Source organism: Heteronotia binoei, chromosome 2 (assembly GCF_032191835.1).
Source record: "Heteronotia binoei isolate CCM8104 ecotype False Entrance Well chromosome 2, APGP_CSIRO_Hbin_v1, whole genome shotgun sequence".
Lineage (NCBI taxonomy): Eukaryota > Metazoa > Chordata > Lepidosauria > Squamata > Gekkonidae > Heteronotia > Heteronotia binoei.
In genome coordinates this window covers 5,549,664-5,564,510 of record NC_083224.1, presented here as the reverse complement: position 1 = coordinate 5,564,510, position 14,847 = coordinate 5,549,664, and positions in this window count along the sequence as shown.

The following is a 14,847-nucleotide window of genomic DNA, read 5'->3' as shown; positions in this document are numbered from 1 at the left end:
TCCAGATGTTATTCGATAATAGCAAAGGGGAACTTGAGTCCAAGGCCTTTCGTGAGGCAGGGCTTCCTGCCTCAGGTCCACAGAGAGTACATCACCTGCCACAAGAAGCTGCCTTGGTCCATCAGGGCCTACTCAGACTGGCAGCAGGTCTCCAGGCTTTCAGGCAGAGGCTTTCTGCATCACCTACCGCCTAGTCCTTTTTTAGAGATGCCGGGGATTGAACCTGGAACCTTCTGCACACTGAGTAGATGCTCTGCCACTGAGCCAAAGCCCCCAATCCAGAAGCCTGAGGATGATCCTGGGAGTCATTTGGACTCCTGTTTATTTTTCTTAGCAGACCCAGGGGCGGAATTCTAGTAGGAGCTACTTTGCATATTAGGCCCCACACCCCTGATGTAGCCAATCCTCCAAGAGCTTACAAAAAAGAGCCTTGTCAACTCTTGGAGGATTGGCTACATCAGGGGTATGTGGGCCAGGGGTGGCATACTAGCAGGAGCTCCTTTGCATATTAGGCCACGCCCCACTGATGTAGCCAGTCCTCCAAGAGCTCGCAAAAAAGAGCCTTGTAAACTCTTGGAGGATTGGCTACATCGGGGAGGTGTGGCCTAGGGTTGCCAAGTCCAATTCAAGAAATATCTGGGGACTTTGGGGGTGGAGCCAGGAGACTTTGGGGGTGGAGCCAGGAGACATTAGGGGTGGAGCCAAGATCGAGGCTGTGCCAAGCATCATTGAACTCTAAAGGGATTCTGGCCATCACATTTAAAGGGACGGCACACCTTTTTAATTCCTTCCTTCCATAGGAAATAATGAAGGATAGGGGCACCCTCTTTTGGGGCTCATAGAATTGGACCCCCTGGTCCAGTCTTTTTGAAACTTGGGGGGTATTTTGGGGAGGCACTAGATGCTATGCTGAAAAGACAGCCCCCCCCCCGAGCCGGCTCTTGAGCAAGGATTAAAATACTCTGGGGGGTGAGGGCTGTGGGCTAGGGTTGCCAAGTCCAATTAAAGAAAAATCTGGGGACTTTGGGAGTGGAGCCAGGAGACTTTGGGGGTGGAGCCAGGAGACATTGGGGGTGGAGCCAAGAACAAGGATGTGACAAGCATAATTGAACTCCAAGGGAGTTCTTGCCATCACATTTAAAGAGACAGCACATCTTTTAAAATGCCTTTCTTCCATAGGAAATAATTAAGGATAGGGGCACCATATTTTGGGGCTCATAGAATTGGACCCTCTGGTCCAATCGTTTTGAAACTTGGGGGGTATTTTGGGGAGAGGCACTAGATGCTATACTAAAAATTTGGTGCCTGTACCTCAAAAAATAGCCCCCCCTCAGAAGTCTCCCGCCAGAGCGGGAGGTTTGGGAAGCCTAGTGTGGCCTAATATGCAAAGGGGCCTCTGCTAGAATTCCACCCCTGGCCCACACACCCCTGATGTAGCCAATCCTCCAAGAGTTGACAAGGCTCTTTTTTGTAAGCTCCTGGAGGATTGGCTACATCGGCGGGGGTGGGGGGGTGGCCTAATAGGCAAAGGAGCTCCTGCTAGAATTCCACCCCTGAGCAAACCTATGAGCTTTGGATTAGATAGACGCTGGTTCTGGTGGTCACGGCGGACCAGAAGGCAGCTGTCCCGTCCCCAAATAAGATCTACAGCCCATCCATCCTTCATAACGGTAGTCTCTGGGACCTCAAGCAAAAGCCTACCCTAGACTAGAAGTGCCCGAGATTGAATCCAGAGCCGCTTTAGCTTCAAGGTTGTCTCAGAGGGTAGTCGTGTCGGTCTTCGATAGAACGGCTGGGTTCGAGCCCAGCAACGCCGAGAAGATCGAGATTTTCAGGGGATTAAATGTTGAGAGAGTTTTGGAATCGACGCTTGTTAGTGTGTTTAAGCTGTGTGCATTCTTGCTATGCACTAACTCAATGACTGGAAGCTGAATAAAGCAGAAGTAGGCTTGCCAAGTCCAATTCAAGAAATATCTGGGGACTTTGGGGGTGGAGCCAGGAGACATTGGGGGTGGAGCCAGGAGACATTGGGGGTGGAGCCAGGAGACTTTGGGGGTGGAGCCAGGAGACATTGGGGTGAAGCCAGGAGACTTTGGGGTGGAGCCAGGAGACATTGGGGGTGGAGCCAGGAGACTTTGGGGGTGGAGCCAGGAGACATTGGGGTGAAGCCAGGAGACTTTGGGGTGGAGCCAGGAGACATTGGGGGTGGAGCCAGGAGACATTGGGGGTGAAGCCAGGAGACTTTGGGGGTGGAGCCAGGAGACATTGGGGGTGAAGCCAGGAGACTTTGGGGTGGAGCCAGGAGACATTGGAGGTGGAGCCAGGAGACTTTGGGGGTGGAGCCAAGATCATGGCTGTGACAAGCATCATTCAACTCCAAAGGGAGTTCTGGCCATCACATTTAAAGGGGCCGCACGTCTTTTTAAATGCCTTCCTTCCATAGGAAATCATGAAGGATACGGGCTCATAGAATTGGACACCCTGGTCCAATCCTTTTGAAACTTGGGGGGTATTTTGGGGAGAGGCACTAGATGCTATACCAAAAGTTTGGTGCTTCTACCCCAACAAACAGCACCCCCCAGAGCCCCTGATACCCGCAGATCAATTCTCCATGATTTTCTATGGGAATAAATCTCCATAGGGAATAACAGAGTTCCCAGCAGACATTTCCCTCCCCTCCCCCCGCTTTCTGACGACCCTGAAGTGGGGAAAGGGCCTCAAAACCGGGGGATCCCCTGCCCCCACCTGGGGATTGGCAACCCTAAGCGGAAGTGAAATGAGGGATTAAAAGTACTGTCTGGTCACAGTTGGTCTGTGTTGATCTGCAGTAGAACGGGCCCAGTTGCAGCATTTCAGAAAGAGAGACTGCTTGGCTTGGAACCTTTTGAGACTAGTTCCACCCCTGTGGCAGCCATTTTGTTTTGGACCTACCCCGGGAGGAGCCATTTTGTGGTGGAGAGCATTGAGTTGCCAAGTCCTTCTGCCCCTCCAGCGGTGGACTTGGTCTTCGTGTTCGCAAAGCATGTGGGGCATGAGGATGTCACTGGGAAGCGACATCATTGCTTCATCAAACGACGTTATCACGCTATGGACTTCACGCAGGGACACTCTAGGACTTGCGCTAAAAACTCTATGGTACCATAGAGTTTTACCATGATTCCTAGAGTGTCACACCGTAAACACTGTAGGATTCACGGCAAAACTCTATGGTACGATAGAGTATTTAGCGTGAGCCCTAGAGCGTCCCTGCGTGACATCCCCAGCGTGATAACATCACTTCTGGGTGACGTCATCACACAACGGCATGCACTGACGGGGCTCTCTGCTGGCCAGTTGGGGCCCTCCCAGGCAGAGGTTTCCCCGCCCCCTGCAGGAGATTGGCAGCCCTAAGAGAGCAAAGCCCTTTCTTCAAATTCTCAATGTCCCTCCAGGCTCAATGAGTTTGGAGGCTCTTGAGCTAGGCTTCACGATGCCTAAGTCTCTGGGCCTGGAGGTGAGAAACCCAGGTTCTCGGCCATGGAGCTCTCCGGACGTGACTCCTTCTTTCAGGACAGCTTACGTCCCAGCACTGCTGTGAAGCTAAACCTTGAGATCTGAAGTGTGTTAGCATCGCCAGCTACAGGCATTCCTGGGGATAAGCTGTAATTCAGGGAAATCTCCAAAAATATCTAGAGCAGGGGTGGAGAACGTCAGGCCCGAGGGCCGGTTACGGCCTTCGAGATCGCTTGGTCTGGCCCTCAGGGATTGCTGTGCCAAGCCTCTCTCTCTCTCTCACGGGCATTGTGAAGGAGTGCTGATGGGGTATGTGGGGGCCTTTAAAGGTCTGCTGGGAGCAGCTGAAGGGAAGGAGGGCTGGCAGGGGTAGGGGGTGGGAGCGGGAGCCAGCTGCCACCAGTTCAGTTTGCACGTGATTATCCCAGATGGTGTGGCCTAATAAGCTATTAGGGGATATAGTTTAATATGCTGGACATAGACATTTGCCTAGGGTGGCAGGCCGATGTGTGTGTGTGCTGAATTAGGCTCTCCCCACATGACTTCAAATTAATTCTGCCGGCCTGAATGGCTCTCCCTTGGCGGAGCGCTGTTTTTTAAGTTGATGATTTTGTATGGCCCACAAATGATGTTATAAATATCCAAATGGCCCTTGGCAGAAAAAAAAAGGTTCCCCACCCCTGGGGGTGGAGCCTGGGGAGGGCAAGCTTTGGGGAGGGGAGGGGAGGGACCTCAACAGGGTACAATGTGATCGAGTCCTCCCTTCCAAGCAGCCATTGGCTCCAGGGGAGCTGTTTTTGGTCACCTGGGGATCCATGATCATAGTGGGGGAGCTCTTGTTACTTCCTGGAGGCTGGCGAGCCTATAGGTGGCAACCCTAGGAGGGATTCAAATGCAATAAAAACTTTTTTCTTCTATTTTTCCCCCAGAGATGCTAACGGCCAGGATCTTTGTAAAGCTGAGATAGAATGGCCCCTCAGAGCTATCCTGGGCATTGATGACAGTGGATTCACAGTGAAATCCTGCAGTAGCCCCCCAGGTGATGCAAAGATCGAAGTCAGGTACGAGCCGATCCCGTCTTGACACATTTGCCGTCCGTGTTTTTTGTTCTCCGCAGGGCGTGACACTTCAGAGGGAGACAGCGTGAATTGGGGCTGTCAAGTCCAATTCAAGAAATATCTGGGGACTTCGGGGGTGGAGCTGGGAGACTTTGGGGGCAGAGCCGGGAGACTTTGGGGGTGGAGCCAGGAGACATTGGGGCGGAGCCAGGAGCAAGGGTGTGAGAAGCATCATTGAACTCCAAAGGGAGTTCTGGCCATCACATTGAAAGGGGCCGTACATCTTTTAAATTTAAATGCCTTCCTTCCATAGGAAATCATGAAGGATAGGGGCACCTTCTTTTGGGGCTCATAGAATTGGACCCCCTGGTCCAATCGTTTTGAAACTTGGAGGGTATTTTGGGGAGAGGCTCTGGATGCTATACTGAAAAATTGGTGACTCTACCTCAAAAAACAGCCCCCTCCAGAGCCCCTGATACCTCCAGATCAATTCCCCATTATACTCTATGAGAATCGATCTCCACGTAGGGAATAATGAAGTGCTCCGTAGACATTTCTCTCCAGTCCAAACCAGGAACTTTTGTGATTTTGTGACTTTTCCAGATACTGGTCTCCCAACATCTTGTGTGGTTTGACCCAAGAGTGAGCGATACTGTCCCTGGTGGCTCCTTTTGCTAAAGCAGGGGTCCCTGTGGTGCCGACTGATAAGAGTCTCCAAGCTAAAGAGCCCCGAGTGTTTCAACCTTTCTTCATAGGGAAAGTGTTCCAACCCTTTAATCATTCTAGTTGCCCTTTTCTGCACTTTTCCCAATGCTAGAATACCATTTTTGAGGTGTGGTGACCAGAATTGTACAGAGTACTCCAAATGCGGCCACACCATTGATTTATACAGCGGCATTGTGATACTGGCTGATTTGTTTTCAATCATAATAATCCCTACCAGTGGACGTTTCTCCAAGCTAATGAGCCCCAAGAGTTTTAACCTTCCTTCATAGGGAAAGTGTTCCAACCCTTTAATCATTCTTGTTGCCCTTTTCTGGGCTTTTTCCAATGCTATAATATCCTTTTTGAGGCGCCCTTTTCTGGACTTTTTCCAATGCTATAATATCCTTTTTTGAGGTGCCCTTTTCTGGACTTTTTCCAATGCTATAATATCCTTTTTGAGGTGCCCTTTTCTGGACTTTTTCCAATGTTATAATATCCTTTTTGAGGCGCCCTTTTCTGGACTTTTTCCAATGCTATAATATCCTTTTTGAGGTGCGGTGACCAGAATTGTACACAGGATTCCAAATGAGACCGCACCATCGATTTATATAGGGGCATTATGATACCGGCTGATTTGTTTTCAATTCCCTTCCTAATAATTCCCAGCATGGCGTTGGCCTTTTTTATTGCAGTCGCACACTGTCTCGATATTTCAGTGAGTTATCTACCACGACCCCAAGATCTATCTCTTGGTCAGTCTCTGACAGTTCACAACCCATCAACTTGTATTTATAGTTAGGATTTTTGACCCCAATGTGCATTATCTTGCACTTGGCCACACTGAACCTCACTTGCCACGTTGACGCCCACTCACCCAGCCTCAACAGATCCCATGGGAGTTCCTCACAATCCTCTCTGATTCTCAGCACCCTGAACAATATAGTGTCATCCACATACTTAACCACTTCATTGCTCACTCCCAACTCCAAATTATTTTGATTAGCTATTTTAGGGTTGCCACCCTCCAGGTGGGACCTGAGGGTTACAGTTCATCTCTAGAGTATAGAGAACAGTTCCCCTGGAGAAAATTAATGTTTTTGATGGTGGACTCTATGGCATTGGACTCCACTGAACTATCTGATGTCCTCATGCTCCATCTCCAAACTTCCAGGAATTTTACAAACTGGATCAGGCAACCCTACCCCTCCCTTTCCCCCCTGATCTGCTGGTGCCTTGGAGAACACTTGGCAACCGTAGGCTATACAGATTTTTTTAAATGTTGTTGTGGCACCAGCTGCCACCACAGCACAAGGGTGCTTCACTGTGTGACTGCAGTTAAGCTGTGGCACCCATTTTGTAACTGGCTCCGCCTCCTGGGGCAGCCATTTTGTGGCTGCTCTCACCTCAGAATTCCAAAAAGGTTGGGGACTCTTGTTATAAAGTGTCATTGTTTGGGGGGGGGGCACAAAGATGCCGCAGTTCAGTTTGCTGTGCCGTGGAACCTTGAGATCTTCCTCAGAAGAAGTGAAAAGTGATGGGCACAGGGGAGGTTTATGGATGTAGCTTGCAGGCTATGCTAATGTGCCTGACCATTTTGTTTTTTTCTCCTCAGCCCTCTACAAGGTTTGATAACGCTTCCAAACACAGTCCTCAAGAAAATGGTTGAAAACGGACTCCAGCAGGTGAGTGATCGGACTGTAGGTCTGCCGGGAAAGTTCTTTGGGTGGAGTTTGGGTTGCCAACCTCCAGGTGGGACCTGGCGATGTCCCAGAATTACAACCGATCTCTAGACAACACAGATCAGTCTCCTTGGAGAAAATGGCTGCTTGGGAGGTTAGAGTCTACAGCATTGTACACCACTGAGGTTCCTCCCCTTCCCAAACCTCACCCTTACCAGGTTTCACCCCCAAATCTCCAGGAAATTCCCAATCTGAAGTTGGCAACCCAAGGTGGGGCTGAATTTGACATGTTGGTTCCAAATGTCCATTTCTGCTACACCTCCTTTTCAGGTCATCACAAAGTTGTTGTTGGTATGTAAACTGAGAAATCTGGCCTGTTCATCTTGGGGCTAGTCTCATGTTTAGGGGCGTACAAAGACACTTCAAGTATGTTATCCAACAACCCTCTTATTATCCTGCTACCGGGAACTGGAGAAGGGACCTGAGAACAGGTTTTGGGAGACCACCTAGATGTAGGCTTCCCAATCCCCAGGTCCCAGCAGGGGATCCCCCGGTTTTACAGGCTTCCCCCCTCCCCCAGCCAGCTGGCTGGTGGGGGAAGCCCCGCCCCCACAGCCATCATGCACCTCCATGAATGATTCCCATAGGGAATTATGGGGAATTATCCGCGGGTATCAGAGGCTCTGGGGGAGCTGTTTTATGAGGTAATGGCACCAAATTTTCAGTATAGCATCCAGTGCCTCTCCCCAAAATACCCCCCATGTTTCAAAAGGATTGGACCAGGGGGTCCAATTCTATGAGCCCCCCAAAAAGGTGCCCCTATCCTTCATTATTTCCTATGGAGGGAAGGGATTTAAAAGATGTGTCGTCCCTTTAATTGTGATGGTCAGAACTCCCTTGGAGTTCAATGATGCTTGTCACAGCCTTGATCTTGGCTCCACTCCTAATGTCTCCTGGCTCCACCCCCAAATTCTCCGGGCTCCATCCCCAAAGTCTCCTGGCTCCACCCCCAAAGTCCCCAGATATTTCTTGAATTGGACTTGGCAACCCTACCTAGATGCTAGGCTTGCCAACCTCCAGGTGGGACCTGGAGATGAGGTTGCCAGCTTCCAGGGGAGGGCTGGAGCTCTCCAGAAATTATAACTGATCTCCAGATTGCAGAGATCAGTTCCCCTGGAGGAAACGGCTGCTTTGGAGGGTGGACTGTATACCTGCTGAGTTCCTTTCCCTCCCAAACCCCAGCATTCATGGACTCCCCTAACCCCAAATCTGCCGGAATTTCCCAGCCGAGAGTTGTCAACAGCATTCACTCTAAGCTGAGATAGTATGAGCTAACTCACAGATTTTTAGCCTCCAGCTCACATGTTTTTTGTCTTCGCTCAGGAAAAATGGCCCCAGAGCACAATGCTTTTATGCCAGAGGTGGCCAAGGGTAGCTCTCCAGATGTTTTTTTGCCTACAACTCCCATCAGCCCGTTGGCCACCCCTGCTTTATGCAGTAATAGCCAGGAGCAAGGGTGTAACTCAGCTTAGAGGGAACACTGGTTGGCAGACCCATGTTGACTTTAACATATAGTGTGGCCCAAAGATCTTCTTTCCTCCATGAGCTATTGAGCCTCCAATTCCCACAGTGCCCTGCTCCTCGCTACTTTATCTCTCTGGCTCCTCCTCAGCACACATTTCTCTCACAGTTTCCCCCACCCGCATGTGAAGGCCGCCCCCCTCCACCTCAAAGAGACTTTCCAACTTTCTTCTCAGCAACTGGATTTCTTCTCAACAGTCTACAGTAGAATTGGTCCAGTCAGCAGCTCAGCCTTCCATGACGTCACAGCAGTGCAGCCAAGACGGATGCCAGCACTTACTCTGCTTTTCTTTTGCATAGGTCAACTTGTGCGAGTTGTTCGAAAAAGGTGCTGAGGGACCTATTGGTAACACAATAAGGAACGGTATGTGTTGGCTGCTTCTGTTCTGCTTTTTATTTTTTTTATATAATTTTACAATAAAGCACTTTAAATATAAGAACATAAGAGAAGCCCTGTTGGATCAGGCCAATGGCCCCTCCAGTCCAACACTCTGTGTCATATAAGAACATAAGAGAAGCCATGTTGGATCAGGCCAACGGCCCATCCAGTCCAACACTCTGTATCACATAAGAACATAAGAGAAGCCCTGTTGGATCAGGCCAATGGCCCCTCCAGTCCAACACTCTGTGTCATATAAGAACATAAGAGAAGCGATGTTGGATCAGGCCAACAGCCCATCCAGTCCAACACTCTGTATCACATAAGAACATAAGAGAAGCCCTGTGGGATCAGGCCAACGGCCCATCCAGTCCAACACTCTGTGTCACATAAGAACATAAGAGAAGCCCTGTGGGATCAGGCCACTGGCCCATCCAGTCCAACACTCTGTGTCACATAAGAACATAAGAGAAGCCCTGTTGGATCAGGCCAGTGGCCCATCCAGTCCAACACTCTGTATCACATAAGAACATAAGAGAAGCCCTGTGGGATCAGGCCACTGGCCCATCCAGTCCAACACTCTGTGTCACATAAGAACATAAGAGAAGCCATGTTGGAGCAGGCCAACAGCCCATCCAGTCCAACACTCTGTATCACACAGTGGCCAAAAATTTATATATACATACACACACACACACATATTATATGCCTGTAGCCACCACCACCTCCTGTGGCAGTGAATTCCACATGTTAATCACCCTTTGGGTGAAGAAGTACCTCCTTTTATCCGTTCTAACCTGACTGCTCAGCAATTTCATGGAATGCCCACGAGTTCTTGTATTGTGAGAAAGGGAGAAAAGGAAACGTACTTCTTTCCCTACCTTCTCCATCCCATGCATAATCTTGTCAACCTCTATCATGTCACCCCTTTTCTGCACTCTTTCCAATGCACTTTTTTCCAAATATAGACATTATATTCCACATATGCAATACAAATCGCACTGTACATATCCATCACAATCAGAAGCAAAACAAAACTTTGAAGAAAAAAAACCCATAAACCATAAAAAATATTATATATATATATAAATACAAACAGTGCTGTCAAGAGGTGGGTTGGGAGGATCGGGCTTAAAGGTTCTTGGATTCACCCAAGACCTCTGCTTGCTGTTTTCATACAACATTTGCGAAGGGAGACCCATTCTGTCTGGGAGCTCACACCGGATTGGACCAGGGGGTCCAATGCTATGAGCCCCAAAAGAAGGTGCCCCTATCCTTCATTATTTCCTATGGAAGGAAGGCATTGAAAAGATGTGCCGTCCCTTTAAATGTGATTGCCAGAACTCCCTTTGGTGTTCAATGATGCTTGTCACAGCCTTCATCTTGGCTCCACCCCTAATGTCTCCTGGCTCCACCCCCAAAGTCCCCAGATATTTCTTGAATTGGACTTGGCAACCCAAGCTAGAGCGCCTGAGAAAACCATAGAGTTTTCCTGGAAATGCCTAGAGCGGCTGGCACTCGACATTGCCGGTGCAGTGACGTCACTCGTGGGTGACGTCATTGCACCACATGTGCAAAGTGCACATGAAACAAGTCTCCCACCGGAGGCTGGGGGGTGAGACTTGGCAACCCTATTTGTGCCAGTCAGATCTTTATTGCTGTTCTAACACAAGGGTGATTGCAAATTAACATCCATGAAATTAACTCCAAAGTAGATCCCAAGCTCCAGCTGATGCCTTTTGCAATCTGGCCCAGATGCTGCTTGGGTGTGTCTCAGACACAGCTCCTCTGAGATCACAACACTAGCGGCGATACAGTAGGATTCTAAGCGGATACAGTAGGATTCTAAGCCTTTCTAAGTCTGCTGGAGTTTATGGGCTTAGAAGGGTGCGACTTTGCCTAAGATTTCTCACTGTGTACTGAACCTCCACATTCAGAGGCAGTCAACCTCTGAGTTACAGTGCCAGGAGTCAGCATCTGGGGAAGGCCTCCACCTCTCTGCCCCGTTGCTGGCCCTCCAGCAGAACTGGCTGGTCCCTGTGTGAGACAAGATGCTGGACTAGAAGGACTCTCAATGGTCTAATCCAGCAGGGCTCTTTTGATACTCTTCTCAGGGGAAGGCCTCGGCCTCTCTGCTCTGTTGTTGGCCCTCCAAAGGAACTGGTTGGCTACTGTGTGAGATAGGAGGCTGGACTGGATGGACCCTCACTGGTCTGATCCAGCAGGGCTCTTCCAATGTTCTTACAAAGGTCTCTCTGCCCTGTTGTTGGCCCTCCAGAGGAACTGGTTGGCCACTGTGAGAGATAGGAGGTTGGACTAGATGGACCCTCACTGTTCTGATCCAGAAAGACTCTTCTGATGTTCTTCTGAAGGCCTTGGCCTCTCTACCCTGTTGTTGGCCCTCCAGAGGAACTGATTGGCCACTGTGTGAGACAGAATGCTGGACTAGGTGGACCCTCCCTGGTCTGATCCAGCAGGGCTCTTCTGATGTTCTTCTCAGGGGAAAGCCTCAGCCTCTCTGCCCTGTTGTTGACCCTCCAGAGGAACGGGTTGGCCCCTGTGTGAGACAGAATGCTGGACTAGGTGGACCCTCCCTGGTGTGATCCAGCAGGGCTCTTCTGATGTTCTTCTCAGGGGATGGCCTCAGCCTCTCTGTCCTGTTGTTATCCCTCCAGAGGGACTGGTTGGCCCCTGTGTGAGACAGCAGGCAGGACTAGATGGACCCTCACTGTGGTCTGATCCAGAAAGGCTCTTCTGATGCTCTTAATGAGCCATCTCTCATTCTTGACTTCTTTGTAGTATTAATACCACCTGATGGCACCAAGTTCAAGATTCAGAATATGGAGGAGGAAGAAAAGTACTTCAAATTTTCATTGAAGGTAAGTACCAACCATCAATCTGAACTCATTTCTGCTTATCAGAGACTGGAAGGAAAGAATGAGGTATTTAAAGAATCCTGTTCATTGACCTGCTCTTCTTGAGATATATGAGTCGGTGTATTTAGATTAAGCATCAAGAGGATTCTCCTAAATCTAACACAACACCACACCAGAACAAGAAACTCAGGGTGCGGTCACAGGTACCATTAAAAGCGGGCTCAAATTTGAACCTCTGAATATTGATTTGACGTGGGGCCGATCAGACGAGCATCCAAGAATGCGACTTGTCCCGATATCGTCCTGTTGTTGAACGACCAGGCATATTGAATGCCCTCACGCCCTTTTCTTGGAGCATGCACACACCCGATCAAGCAGATCCAAGGTCGTCTCGCTCTCATTCAGTTGCTAAGCAGTCTCACTTCCCCATACCTCAGATCTGCGGTGTCGTGCCCCGGGGGCCTCTCGCGGTCCCCTGGTGTGGCCATCGCCCCTCTCTCGGCACTGCCCCCTTTGGGGACCAGGCGGGTGTCCCTTTGAGGTCTCAGAATTAGGGGAGGGAGCCAAGTTACTGCACCTCGGGCCCAATTTCCCCTACGGCTGGTTGTGGGCTCCTCCCTCTCTCTCAATTGGCACCCCTTGTTGCCTCAGCCAGCTTCCTCCCCGACCTCAGGTCTCTCCCTCTGGCAATTCCCTCCCCACTCCCTGGGTCCCACCCCCTGCTGGCTCTGCCCCCATTCATAAGCCCAGATGCTGGAGAGAGGTGTTCTGGGACTTGGCCACCCTGGGGCTGCTGGGAAGAAGATATTGGATTTATATCCCGCCCTCCACTCCAAAGAGTCTCAGAGCGGCTCACAATCTCCTTTACCTTTCTCCCCCACAACAGACACCCTGTGAGGTAGATGAAGATATTGGATTTATATCCCGCCCTCCACTCCGAAGAGTCTCAGAGCGGCTCACAATCTCCTTTACCTTCCTCCTCCACAACAGACACCCTGTGAGGTAGATGAAGATATTGGATTTATATCCCGCCCTCCAGTCTGAAGAGTCTCAGAGCGGCTCACAATCTCCTTTCCCTTCCTCCCCCACAACAGACACCCTGTGAGGTAGATGAAGATATTGGATTTATATCCCGCCCTCCACTCCAAATTGTCTCAGAGCGGCTCACAATCTCCTTTCCCTTCCTCCCCCACAACAGACACCCTGTGAGGTAGATGAAGATATTGGATTTATATCCCGCCCTCCACTCGGAAGAGTCTCAGAGCAGCTCACAATCTCCTTTCCCTTCCTCCCCCACAACAGACACCCTGTGAGGTAGATGAAGATACTGGATTTATATCTCGCTCTCCACTCCAAAGAGTCTCACAGCGGCTCACAATCTCCTTTCCCTCCCCCCCCCCCCAACAACAGACACCCTGTGAGGTAGATGAAGATATTGGATTTATATCCCGCCCTCCACTCCGAAGAGTCTCAGAGCAGCTCACAATCTCCTTTCCCTTCTTCCCCCACAACAGACACCCTGTGAGGTAGATGAAGATATTGGATTTATATCCCGCCCTCCACTCCGAAGAGTCTCAGAGCAGCTCACCATCTCCTTTCCCTCCCCCCCCCCACAACAGACACCCTGTGAGGTAGATGAAGATATTGGATTTATATCCCGCCCTCCACTTCGAAGAGTCTCACAGTGGCTCACAATCTCCTTTCCCTTCTTCCCCCACAACAGACACCCTGTGAGGTAGATGAAGATATTGGATTTATATCCCGCCCTCCACTCCGAAGAGTCTCAGAGCGGCTCACAATCTCCTTTCCCTTCCTCCCCCACAACAGACACCCTGTGAGGTAGATGAAGATATTGGATTTATATCCCACCCTCCACTCCAAATTGTCTCAGAGCGGCTCACAATCTCCTTTCCCTTCCTCCCCCACAACAGACACCCTGTGAGGTGGGTGGGGCTGGAGAGGGCTCTCACAGCAGCTGCCCTTTCAAGGACAACCTCTGCCAGAGCTATGGCTGACCCAAGGTCATGCCAGCAGGTGCAATTGGAGGAGTGGGGAATCAAACCCGGTTCTCCAAGATAGGAGTCCGCACACTTAACCACTACACCAAACTGGCTCTCCTGGCCCTCATGGAGCATTCAGTTGCTAAGCAATCATACCGTGATTCTAGCCGAGGGGTTTTCATTGAACATGCGCCCAACTATTGGGAGGTGGGGAATCAAATGTTGCTTCGGAAGGGGAGGGAGTTCCGGGAATGAAAGTTGCCAATTCAAACTAGGGGACTCCCAGGACTCTTATCTGGGAGAACCGGGTCTGATTCCCCACTCCTCCACTTGCACCTGCTGGAATGGCCTTGGGTCAGCCAGAGCTCTGGCAGAGACCCTCCACCACTGAGCCTCCATCCCTCCCCTATCCTGAATAGGTTTGATTATACAGTCCCGCACTTCCCCATAAAAATCACAGCAAAGTAAGACATGGGCAATCATCTCAACGTGCCTTCCATTACATGGGCAGACTCTATCTTCATAAGGGATGTTGGCAAACCTCCCAGACAGTACCGCTGAGGGTAGAACATTGAGTCTTGCTAACATAAAGGAGCGGCGTACTTTTTATTTCTATTCCAATAAAGGTATTTGGATTGGATTGGATTGGTTTGTGAGAGAGAGGAGTCTATCCATCGGGGGAGCTCCATGACGAAGCCCAAGAGATCCTTCAAGTTTTGGGGATTTTCCTTTTTTTGCATCTATCAGAGTCCCCTTTTCCTCCAATCAGGAGACTCAATAACAGAGATGGAAACAAGATGAATAGGCAGATTTTAGTTGTTGTTTTTTTTTCACATTAATGTGGGAAGGGAAACAGCCCTTTACACCCCCTTCCTTCATTCTCCTTCGTTTTCCTTCGGCCATCTTCTCCATAGTCATAGATATTTATACCTTTCTGTAAACAAAGGCCAACTTACAGATTGGCTGCATTGTTCCTCGCTTCTGACACTCTGATTACATTCATTGGCCAAAAAAAATCCCATCTCCCAATCTAGAAGAGCCAGTTTGGTGTAGTGGTTAAGTGTGCGGACTCTTATC